The sequence below is a fragment of the Sander vitreus genome, unplaced genomic scaffold, assembly GCF_031162955.1.
Source record: "Sander vitreus isolate 19-12246 unplaced genomic scaffold, sanVit1 ctg249_0, whole genome shotgun sequence".
Classification (NCBI taxonomy): Eukaryota; Metazoa; Chordata; class Actinopteri; order Perciformes; family Percidae; genus Sander; species Sander vitreus.
Genome location: NW_027595421.1, coordinates 1 through 12,500, shown reverse-complemented (window position 1 = coordinate 12,500; position 12,500 = coordinate 1). Strand labels below are relative to the sequence as shown.

General features: G+C 45.3%; 1 protein-coding gene across 1 annotated transcript in view; it reads right to left on the bottom strand.

The window, feature by feature from the left end:
- misp (mitotic spindle positioning) overlaps positions 1–2,452 on the bottom strand; it is a 22,155-nt gene extending 19,703 nt beyond the window's left edge. Inside the window, exon 1 of the mRNA XM_078244494.1 lies at positions 2,406–2,452. The gene's annotated coding sequence lies outside the window, so the exon portion shown is untranslated. The remainder of the gene's footprint in view (positions 1–2,405) is intronic.
- Between the last annotated feature and the right edge of the window lie 10,048 nt (positions 2,453–12,500).

The window sequence follows — 12,500 nt, the reverse complement described above, 5'->3', positions numbered from 1 at the left end:
TTGGCACACTGAATAATTATTTTACAACACTTTTTAAACTCCACGTTACAAAGTGCTTCACAAAACAATAAAACAGGCCAGTCATAAAAACGTCAGGTTCTTAAAACAACAAATTAAAACCTGTAGAGTGTAGGTAAGAGAATAAAAATAAACATTTTAAAGAATAAAAGACAAGTTCAAAGAAAGTTCAAGCTCAAATGAAATCAGGAAAGGCTCTCCAGAATAACTTTCCAGGATGAAACCTTCCTCTCTGAGTGTTTCTGTTCTCAAACTCCTCTTCAGGAAAGATCAACAACCTCGTAGCTAGCAAGCTACACGCTGAACATGTCAAGTTCTGAAGAAGACGTGGACGGAGCAACAAGACAGCTCTGCTCGGCTCTTTCAGGGAATGATTGTAAAGATTTACTAAGAATATGTTTAGGACATTTCCTCTCTAACTGGGACGTTTTGGGACTGATTGGTGGGATTACTGAGACTATTTAACAGAACCACTGTCACTGGCACACACACAGACAAACACACACACACACACACACACACACACACAGACACACACACACAGACACACACACACACACACACACACACACACACACACACACACACACACACACACACACACACACACACACACAGACACACATAGTGTGTCTCACTATCTTTGTGGGGACCCGTCATTGACATAACACATTCCCTAGCTCCTTACCCTAACCTTAACCATCCCAACTAAATGCCTAACCTTAACCCTTACCCTCACCCTAACCAGAACCTCATTCTAACCCTAATCCTAAAACCAAGTCTTAACCCTCAAACTGACCTTTAACCTTGTGGGGTCCAGCATTTTGGGCCCCACAAGGCTGCCCAGACCCCATAAGTATACTGTATTCCCAGTTTTTGGACCCCACGAATATAGTTAAACAAGAACACACACACACACACACACACACACACACACACACACACACACACACACACACACACACACACACACACACACACACACACACACACACATGTTGTTAGACATAGTCAATGTCACTAAGGGCCACACTGGAAAAAGAGAATCACATCAAGGGCCAGACCTGTATAGTGTATTGACATGCTTTTATTTCATCGAAAAAGTCAAATATCTTTGACTCAATTATTGCATGTCTCATATTGTCTTCTCACTTACAGTTTGGTCGCTTCTGGGGGAACTTCTGAGTCTCAAAGTCAGCAAATTTGCCAAATTCTGCTTTGAGTGTCGCGTAATTGCAAGTTGAAAAACAGTTTCCCATGTTTTTGGTTTGGCACGCAACTATAGGTGGGCCAAAATATATTGTGAACCTAGATTGATATGCGGGCCGGATCAGAATGTGCGAGGGGCCGGATTTGGCCCGCGGGCCTTGAGTTTGACACATGTGCACTAGACGATCTATCCATGTCAAGATAAATAGCGCTCCAAAGTTAGGAACATAGGAACATAAACAGTTTCTGGGTCCTGCAGCAAAGTTACACACTCATGTGACACTGAGAGCCAATCAGATGTCTGTTAGAGTTGTTAGCTAGCATACCATTAGCAGCGTAGCATTAGTTCAGACAGTGTGTCTGTGTGTGAGTGATAAACTGCCCCACCTGCAGTCTGACTCTGCTGATAAGAAACAGAGACTAACAGCAGAGAACCAATGTAACCCTACATGACTAATGTTCAGCATCAGTCAGCGTCGACTAAAAGTTCTAACAGACTCAGATTATTATTCTAAGTGTCTGACAACATTATGGGATGGATCCCTACAGAGATAGACCTTTTAGTTAAAGAGGAAGATCCTTTTAGTTTAACATGAAACAGCCCCGAAATCACCATCACCAAACCCACCAGACTCCATGTAAATAATCAGGACTTTTAGCATGTATAGAGCCAGCATATCTCCACCAGACTCCATGTAAATAATCAGGACTTTTAGCGTGTATAGAGCCAGCATATCTCCACATGTAAATGGGTGAATTAAGGGTTTATTTCAACCAAACCAGAGTGGTGATTGTTGGAACAGTGGAAAGATGAACCAAGACGGCTTTTGGTAGTTTTATTTAGTTTCTGTCCACTTTGAATGAAGTGTGTTTTACCATGATAAAAGTACTGTTTATTTACATGGACTCTGGTGAGACATAGGGACAGTCTGTGATGTTTTACAGGATCATATGATGAACTCTGCAGCAGATGATATTTATGCTGTATGTTTTACAAGAAATTTAATTAAAATTTAAAGTACTTTTTTTTTGTATTTTAGGTGATTCTTGTTTGCTGTTTAAAATTTTAAAATCAACAAAAACTAAATTTATATTCATGTTTTTATAGATGTTCGAGTTAGTGTCATTATTAAAGATCATTTAGTTATTATTTAAGTTTTTAAAGCTGATTTTCTCACCTGAGATCAGTTTCCAGTCGGCAGCAGAAACTCTGACAGACTGAAAAATAACCTCAAGAGACAAAGTTCAGCTGCTATCGTCCAATCAGAGACTCCGCCCACTCTGACATTCACACTCTCACACACACACACACACACACACACACACACACACACACACACACACACACACACACACACACACACACACACACACAGACACACACACACACACACACACACACACACACACACACACACACACAGACACACACTCTAACACACACAGACACACACACACACACACACACATATATGAATTAATAAAGAATGTTATCGTCTTGAACGCTTGTTAAACTAGCCCCTTATGTGCTCTACTAATAAATGAAAAATAAATGGACATAAAACCCTTACTCAACAGCCAACAAAGTCTCACGACAGGTGAACGTTCATTTTTTTGAAATTGCAGAGTAGTTCATCTTACAATGCAGTAGGTGGCTCTGAAGTCAAGAAATGTTTGACAAATACATTTTGCTCCTGTGTCATCGAATTCATAATGTTGTTTAAATCACTTCATTGCAGCTTTTTTCTACACCTGATATACAAAGATAACCAACATAGAACAACAAAACCAAAGTAATGTGCCAACACATATCTGGGAAACTTATAGTATTTTATTGATTCATCATTTCATTTTTATCAACTTATTCATTTTTGTAGTATATTTACATTTAGACACACATCATATACAGTACATATATGAAATATGCAACATCTGTGTCATAATGTAAGACAAATCCAAGCATGCAATGGTTAAATATAAACAAATAAGAACACACCCATATAATACAGTGAGATAGCGTGAATATTGTGTAGCGTTACACCCCTATGTTCAACATACAGTCCCTCCTGGATTTCACTGCCTTTTTTTGAGATTGTTGAGGCCCAAAACACCTGATTTCGCGGGAGCTTTTCTAAAAAAAAGCAATAAAATTTGCGATGTCTATTGTATGTTTGTTGAAATGAAGTTGCGAGATACAGTGAAAGTTATAAAAAAGTTTTGATTTGTTTTATTGAAAAATAAACAGGAAACTTATTTTGGGGAGAATTGATTACTCTGGGCTGAGATTTCCTAGTAACCAAAAAGGCTCAGGATGCTGCAAATGTTGGTAAATATGAAAATGGCTGGTGTGTTTAAGACACAAAATAATTTTTTGAATGAATCACATTTTAACATATGTGTCAGTGGCTTGTTGATCTTTACATTGTTAGTTAATTTCCTATCCTTTCCTCTCCGGTTTTTCCTGCATCCACTGTGTTTGTGTCGTGTTGTGTGTCATTGCCCATTGCTCTTTCCATTACAGAAGTTATCAGTTGGTGTTTGCGGGATAGTCACAGCAGTAGTTGTGGTAGGGGGAGTTGTAGTTGTGGTAGTTGGAGTTTTGGTTGTGGTAGAGGGAGTTTTAGTTTTGGTAGAGGGAGTTTTAGTTGTGGTAGAGGGAGTTGTAGTTGTGGTAGAGGGAGTTGTAGGTGTGGTAGAGGGAGTTTTAGTTGTGGTAGGGGGAGTTGTAGTTGTGGTAGTTGGAGTTTTGGTTGTGGTAGGGGTAGGGGTAGTTGTAGTTGTAGTAGGGGGAGTTGTAGTTGTGGTAGGTGGAGTTGTAGTTGTGGTAGAGGGAGTTGTAGTTGTGGTAGAGGGAGTTTTAGGTGTGGTAGAGGGAGTTTTAGTTGTGTCAGGGGGAGTTGTAGTTGTGGTAGGTGGAGTTGTAGTTGTTGTAGGGGGAGTAGTAGTTGTGGTAGGTGGAGTTGTGGTTGTGGTAGGGGGAGTTGTAGTTGTGGTAGGTGGGGAGTTGTAGTTGTGGTAGAGGGAGTTGTAGTTGTGGTAGAGGGAGTTGTGGTTGTGGTAGGGGGAGTTGTGGTTGTGGTAGGGGGAGTTGTAGTTGTGGTAGGGGGAGTTGTGGTTGTGGTAGGGGAGTTGTAGTTGTGGTAGAGGAGTTGTAGTTGTGGTAAGGGGGAGTTGTAGTTGTCTCAGGGGGAGTTGTAGTTGTGTCAGGGGGAGTTGTAGTTGTGGTTGAGGGAGTTGTTGTGGTAGAGGGAGTTGTAGTTGTGGTAGGGGGAGTTGTGGTTGAGGTAGGGGGAGTTGTAGTTGTGTCAGGGGGGGTTGTAGTTGTGGTAAGGGAGTTGTAGTTGTGGAAGAGGGAGTTGTAGTTGTGTCAGGGGGAGTTGTGGTTGTGGTAGGGTGAGTTGTAGGTGTAGTTGTGGTAGAGGGAGTTGTTGTTGTGTCAGGGAGTTAGTAGTTGTGGCAAGTTGAGCTAGTAGCGTGTGGTAGGGGGAGCCAGTAGCTGTGTCAGGGAGGTGTGGTTGTGGCAGGGGGAGTTGTAGTTGTGGTAAGGGGAGTTGTAGTTGTCTCAGGGGGAGTTGTAGTTGTGTCAGGGAGTTGTAGTTGTGTCAGGGAGTTGTAGTTGTGGTTGAGGAGTTGTAGTTGTGGCAGGGGGAGTTGTGGTTGTGGTAGGGGGAGTTGTGGTTGTGTCAGGGGGAGTTGTAGTTGTGGTAGGGGGAGTTGTGGTTGTGGTAGGGGGAGTTGTAGTTGTGGTAGGGGGAGTTGTAGTTGTGGTAGGGGGAGTTGTGGTTGTGGTAGGGGGAGTTGTAGTTGTGGCTGAGTGAGTTGTTGTTGTGGTAGAGGGAGTTGTAGTTATGGCAGGGAGAGTTGTAGTTGTGGTAGAGGGAGTTGTAGTTGTGTCAGGGGGAGTTGTGGTTGTGGTAGAGGGAGTTGTAGTTGTGTCAGGGGGAGTTGTGTTTGTGTCAGGGGGAGTTGTAGTTGTGGTAGGGTCAGTTGTAGGTGTAGTTGTGGTCAGAGGGGAGTTGTAGTTGTGTCAGGGGGAGTTGTGGTTGTGGTAGGGGGAGTTGTAGTTGTGGTAGTTGGAGTGTTGGTTGTGGTAGGGGTAGTTGTAGTAGGGGGAGTTCTAGTTGTGGTAGGTGGAGTTTTAGTTGTGGTAGAGGGAGTTTTAGTTGTGTGAGAGGGAGTTGTAGTTGTGTCAGGGGGAGTTGTAGTTGTGGTTGAGGGAGTTGTTGTGGTAGAGGGAGTTGTGTCAGGGGGAGTTGTAGTTGTGGTTGAGGGAGTTGTTGTGGTAGAGGGAGTTGTGGTTGTGGTAGGGGGAGTTGTGGTTGTGTCAGAGGGAGTTGTAGTTGTGTCAGGGGAGTTGTAGTTGTAGTATGTGGAGTTTCAGTTGTGGTAGGTGGACTTGTTGTGGTAGATGTAGTTGTAGTTTTTATAGGTGGAGTTGCAGTTGTGGTAGGTGGTGTTGTAGTTGTGGTTGTGGTAGGTGGAGTTACAGGATAGTCACAGCAGTTGCATTTTTGGTTAAAGACCAGACTTGATGGGCAGTACTGGAGGTGGGTTCTTCCATCCCAACAATTGTAAAAAAGAATGTGGGTCTGCAGTGTTGATGTATTGCCCATTGCTCTTTCCATTACAGAAGTTATCAATTGGTGTTTGCGGGATAGTCACAGCAGTAGTTGTGGTAGTAGGAGTTGTAGTTGTGGTTGGGGGAGTTGTGGTTGTGGTAGGGGGAGTTGTAGTTGTGGTAGAGGGAGTTGTAGTTGTGGTAGGGGGAGTTGTAGTTGTGTCAGGGGGAGTTGTAGTTGTGGTAGGGGGAGTTGAAGTTGTGTCAGGGGGAGTTGTGGTTGTGGTAGAGGGAGTTGTAGTTGTGGTCAGGGGGAGTTGTGGTTGTGGTAGGGGGAGTTGTAGTTGTGTCAGGGGGAGTTGTAGTTGTGGTAGAGGGAGTTGTAGTTGTGTCAGGGGGAGTTGTGGTTGTGGTAGGGGGAGTTGTAGTTGTGGTAGGGTGAGTTGTAGGTGTGGTAGAGGGAGTTGTAGTTGTGTCAGGGGGAGTTGTAGTTGTGGTAAGGTGAGTTGTAGGTGTAGTTGTGGCAGGGGGAGTTGTAGTTGTGGCAGGGGGAGTTGTGGTTGTGGTAGAGGGAGTTGTGGTTGTGGTAGGGGGAGTTGTGGTTGTGGTAGAGGGAGTTGTAGGTGTTGTAGGGGGAGTTGTAGTTGTGTCAGGGGGAGTTGTGGTAGGGGGAGTTGTAGTTGTGGTAGGTGGAGTTGTAGTTGTTGTGGAAGAGGGAGTTGTAGTTGTGGTAGAGGGAGTTGTAGTTGTGTCAGGGGGAGTTGTAGTTGTGTCGGGGGAGTTGTAGTTGTGGTAGGGGGAGTTGTAGTTGTTGTAGGGGGAGTTGTGGTTGTGGTAGGGGGAGTTGTTGTTGTGGTAAGGGGGGAGTTGTAGTTGTCTCAGGGGGAGTTGTGGTTGTGTCAGGGGGAGTTGTATTTGTGTCAGGGGGAGTTGTGGTTGTGGTGGGTGGAGTTTTAGTTGTGGTAGAGGGAGTTTTAGTTGTGGAAGAGGGAGTTGTAGTTGTGGTAGAGGGAGTTTTAGTTTTATCAGGGGGAGGGGGAGTTGTGTCAGGGGGAGTTGTAGTTGTGGTAGGTGGAGTTGTAGTATGTTGTAGAGGGAGTTGTAGTTGTGTCAGGGGGAGTTGTGGTTGTGGTAGGGGGAGTTGTGGTTGTGGTAGGGGGAGTTGTAGTTGTGTCAGGGGGAGTTGTGGTTGTGGTAGAGGGAGTTGTAGTTGTGTCAGGGGGAGTTGTGGTAGGGGGAGTTGTAGTTGTGTCAGGGGGTGTTGTAGTTGTGGTAGGGGGAGTTGTAGTTGAGTCAGGGGTAGGGGGATTTGTTGTTGTGGTAGGGGGAGTTGTGGTTTTGTCAGGGGTGGTTGTAGTTGTGGTAGGGGGAGTTCTAGTTGAGTCAGGTGTAGGGGGAGTTGTTTTTGTGGTAGGGGGAGTTGTGGTTTTGTCAGGGGGGGTTGTAGTTGTGGTAGGGGGAGTTGTAGTTGTGGTAGGTGGAGTTACAGGATAGTCACAGCAGCTGCATTTTTGGTTAAAGACCAGACTTGATGGGCAGTATTGGAGGTAGGTTTTTCCATCCCAACAATTGTAAAAAGAATGTGGGTCAGCAGGGTTGGTGTATTGCCCATTGCTCTTTCCATTACAGAAGTTATCAATTGGTTTTTGTGGGATAGTCACAGCAGTAGTTGTGGTAGTAGGAGTTGTAGTTGTGGTTGTGGGAGTTGTAGTTGTGGTAAGGGCAGTTGTAGTTGTGGTAGAGGGAGTTGTAGTTGTGTCAGGGGGAGTTGTGGTTGTGTCAGGGGGAGTTGTAGTTGTGTCAGGGGGTGTTGTAGTTGTAGTAGAAGGAGTTGTAGTTGTGTCAGGGGGAGTTGTGATTGTGTCAGGGGGAGTTGTAGTTGTGGTAGGGGGAGTTGTAGTTGTGGTAGAGGGAGTTGTAGTTGTGTCAGGGGGAGTTGTAGTTGTGGTAGGGGGAGTTGTAGTTGTGGTAGAGGGAGTTGTAGTTGTGTCACGGGGAGTTGTTGTTTTGTCAGGGGGAGTTGAAGTTGTAGTATGTGGAGTTTCAGTTGTGGTAGGTGGACTTGTTGTGGTAGATGTAGTTGTAGTTTTTATAGGTGGAGTTGCAGTTGTGGTAGGTGGTGTTGTAGTTGTGGTTGTGGTAGGTGGAGTTACAGGATAGTCACAGCAGTTGCATTTTTGGTTAAATACCAGACTTGATGGGCAGTACTGGAGGTGGGTTCTTCCATCCCAACAATTGTAAAAAGAATGTGGGTCTGCAGTGTTGATGTATTGCCCATTGCTCTTTCCATTACAGAAGTTATCAATTGGTGTTTGCGGGATAGTCACAGCAGTAGTTGTGGTAGTAGGAGTTGTAGTTGTGGTTGTGGGAGTTGTAGTTGTGGTAAGGGCAGTTGTAGTTGTGGTAGAGGGAGTTGTAGTTGTGTCAGGAGGAGTTGTGGTTGTGTCAGGGGGAGTTGTAGTTGTGGTAAGGGGAGTTGTATATGTGGTAGGGGGAGTTGTAGTTGTGGTATGTGGAGTGGTAGTTGTGGTAGGTGGAGTTTTAGTTGTAGTATGTGGAGTTTCAGTTGTGGTAGGTGGACTTGTAGTTGTGGTAGATGTAGTTGTAGTTTTTATATGTGGAGTTGCAGTTGTGGTAGGTGGTGTTGTAGTTGTTGTTGTGGTAGGTGGAGTTACAGGATAGTCACAGCAGTTGCATTTTTGGTTAAAGACCAGACTTGATGGGCAGTACTGGAGGTGGGTTCTTCCATCCCAACAATTGTAAAAAGAATGTGGGTCAGCAGGGTTGGTGTATTGCCCATTGCTCTTTCCATTACAGAAGTTATCTATTGGTTTTTGTGGGATAGTCACAGCAGTAGTTGTGGTAGTAGGAGTTGTAGTTGTGGTTGTGGGAGTTGTAGTTGTGGTAAGGGCAGTTGTAGTTGTGGTAGAGGGAGTTGTAGTTGTGGTAGAGGGAGTTGTGGTTGTGTCAGGGGGAGTTGTAGTTGTGTCAGTTGTGGGAGAGGGAGTTGTAGTTGTGTCAGGGGGAGTTGTGGTTGTGTCAGGGGGAGTTGTGGTTGTGGTAGGGGGAGTTGTAGTTGTGGTAGAGGGAGTTGTAGTTGTGGTAGGGGAGTTGTTGTTGTGTCAGGGGGAGTTGTAGTTGTGGTAAGGGGAGTTGTAGTTGTGGTAGAGGGAGTTGTAGTTGGGGGGGTTGGAAGTTGAAGTTGTAGTTGTAGTATGTGGAGTTTCAGTTGTGGTAGGTGGACTTGTTGTGGTAGATGTAGTTGTAGTTTTTATAGGTGGAGTTGTAGTTGTGGTAGGTGGTGTTGTTGTTGTGGTTGTGGTAGGTGGAGTTACAGGATAGTCACAGCAGTTGCATTTTTGGTTAAATACCAGACTTGATGGGCAGTACTGGAGGTGGGTTCTTCCATCCCAACAATTGTAAAAAGAATGTGGGTCAGCAGGGTTGGTGAATTGCCCATTGCTCTTTCCATTACAGAAGTTATCAATTGGTTTTTGTGGGATAGTCACAGCAGTAGTTGTGGTAGTAGGAGTTGTAGTTGTGGTTGTGGGAGTTGTAGTTGTGGTAAGGGCAGTTGTAGTTGTTGTAGAGGGAGTTGTAGTTGTGTCAGGAGGAGTTGTGGTTGTGTCAGGGGGAGTTGTAGTTGTGGTATGTGGAGTGGTAGTTGTGGTAGGTGGAGTTTTAGTTGTAGTATGTGGAGTTTCAGTTGTGGTAGGTGGACTTGTAGTTGTGGTAGATGTAGTTGTAGTTTTTATATGTGGAGTTGCAGTTGTGGTAGGTGGTGTTGTAGTTGTGGTTGTGGTAGGTGGAGTTACAGGATAGTCACAGCAGTTGCATTTTTGGTTAAAGACCAGACTTGATGGGCAGTACTGGAGGCGGGTTCTTCCATCCCAACAATTGTAAAAAGAATGTGGGTCTGCAGTGTTGATGTATTGCCCATTGCTCTTTCCATTACAGAAGTTATCAATTGGTGTTTGCGGGATAGTCACAGCAGTAGTTGTGGTAGTAGGAGTTTTGGTTGTGGGAGTTGTAGTTGTGGTAAGGGCAGTTGTAGTTTTGGTAGGTGGAGTTGCAGTTGAGTCATGGTTAGGGGGAGTTGTTTTTGTGGTAGGGGGAGTTGTGGTTTTATCAGGGGGGGTTGTAGTTGTGGTAGTTGGTTTTGTAGTTGTTGTAGGGGGAGTTGTAGTTGTGTCAGGGGTAGGGGGAGTTGTAGTTGTGTCAGGGGGAGTTGTAGTTGTGGTAGGGGGAGTTGTAGTTGAGTCAGGGGTAGGGGGAGTTGTTGTTGTGGTAGGGGGAGTTGTGGTTTTGTCAGGGGGGGTTGTTGTTGTGTTAGGGGGAGTTGTAGTTGATTCAGGGGTAGGGGGAGTTGTTTTTGTGGTAGGGGGAGTTGTGGTTTTGTCAGGGGGGGTTGTAGTTGTGGTAGGGGGATTTGTAGTTGTGGTAGGTGGAGTTACAGGATAGTCACAGCAGCTGCATTTTTGGTTAAAGACCAGACTTGATGGGCAGTATTGGAGGTATGTTCTTCCATCCCAACAATTGTAAAAAGAATGTGGGTCAGCAGGGTTGGTGTATTGCCCATTGCTCTTTCCATTACAGAAGTTATCAATTGGTTTTTGCGGGATAGTCACAGCAGTAGATGTGTTAGTGGGAGTTGTAGTTGTGGTTGTGGGAGTTGTAGTTGTGGTAGGTGGAGTTGTAGTTGTGGTAGGTGGAGTTGTAGCTGTGCCATTGCTCTTTCCATTACAGAAGTTTGGCACTGCAGCTGTCTCTGTGAGGCCAGGATAACCTGGTGGAGCATCACACCGGGCCTGCTGGGCCGTATGGTGGAGCATCACACCGGACCTGCTGGGCCGTATGGAGCAGCATCACACCGGGCCTGCTGGGCCGTATGGTGGAGCATCACACCGGGCCTGCTGGGCCGTATGGTGGAGCATCACACCGGACCTGCTGGGCCGTATGGTGGAGCATCACACCGGGCCTGCTGGGCCGTATGGAGCAGCATCACACCGGGCCTGCTGGGCCGTATGGTGGAGCAGCATCACACCGGGCCTGCTGGGCCGTATGGTGGAGCATCACACCGGACCTGCTGGGCCGTATGGTGGAGCATCACACCGGGCCTGCTGGGCCGTATGGTGCAGCATCACACCGGATCTGCTGGGCTGTAAGGTGGAGCTTAAGTGCAACATGGCGCTTGAGGATGTAAAGAGAAAAAGAAAAAGGAGAATTACCTTTGAGCAATTTTGGATGTCGTGGGCAGTGACAACATGTGTCGGCTTTGTCGAGTGCATTAAGTGCAGCACGCAGCTCGTCTATGACAGCAAATAAAACGGGGACTTGGATGATGAACAGACACATGTAGCAGGCTCGCCGCGGCAGAAAAGATGATAGTCTGCCTTCAACGTCCTCTTCTGTTACTTCTCCAAGCATGAGGGCGAAGCAAGCTCTCAGAGAGAAATGCGCTTTTTTCCGTCCTTGTTGCATTATTCATTAAGATAATTCTAAACAGATTTCTGGAGTTCTAACAACTCTGAATTGTAGTTAGAACGTCAGTTATAACGGCAAAAAAAGTGTCAGGTTGAAATCGGGCTCAGGTCATAATTCCAGTTAATGTGTCGGGCCGGGCCGGGCTTGGACACAACGTGCACGGGCTCGGGTAGGGTCGCTTGATTCTTTTGGGCCCGATCTAAGCTCTACCTGCTAGTTCACTCCCCCCTCCCTAAAAATGTGTTTAGTATGGCCAGTTAGAGATTGAGCAGGTAGGCTATAGCAATATACATAGCAACAACAAAGAATTCATATAAAATGTAGTCACAATCAGAGTAAAAGGGATACTTACAAATATAGTGTCGTATTGTGCCTGATGGATGTCTGATGGATGTCTGATGGATGTCTGATGGATGTCTGATGAATGTCTGATGGATGTCTGATGGATGCCTGATGGATGTCTGATGGATGTCTGATGGATGTCTGATGGATGCCTGATGGATGTCTGATGGATGCCTGATGGATGCCTGATGGATGCCTGATGGATGTCTGATGGATGTCTGATGGATGCCTGATGGATGCCTGATGGATGCCTGATGGATGTCTGATGGATGCCTGATGGATGTCTGATGGATGTCTGATGAATGTCTGATGGATGTCTGATGGATGCCTGATGGATGCCTGATGGATGTCTGATGGATGCCTGATGAATGTCTGATGGATGTCTGAGCAGTTTATATTGGGTACACAGCTGAGGTAACTGTTAAATAGGGTGTGGATAATTACTCCAAGTTCCTGTAGTTCCTGTTGTTCCTGGCCAGGTGCTATATATATAATATAATTCCATAAATCAACAAAAAAATTTTTAAAGAACATCATATGTAAGATGTGGTTAATTACAGTAAGCTGACATCATGTGGCAGTTAACTAGGGAGGGGTAATTGCTGCATTGTTGCATTGAATCGTTGCAATGTCCTAATTATACTCTGTAACTTGGTACAAAAGAGCAGAGTCACCTCATGCCATGTCCTTGTGACCCTGATACCACCATGTTTAAATATCTGTCTGTTAAGAAGGTTTAGTTTCGGGGGACCCTGCAGTCATCATTACTAATATGACCTAGAGACTGAGGCAGACCACTTACAACAACTTGGAATTGACAGATTAAGCAAAGTATGTAGCTAACTCATGTAGATTAAGAACAATAACACAGCAGCCTTTGTTTTTATAC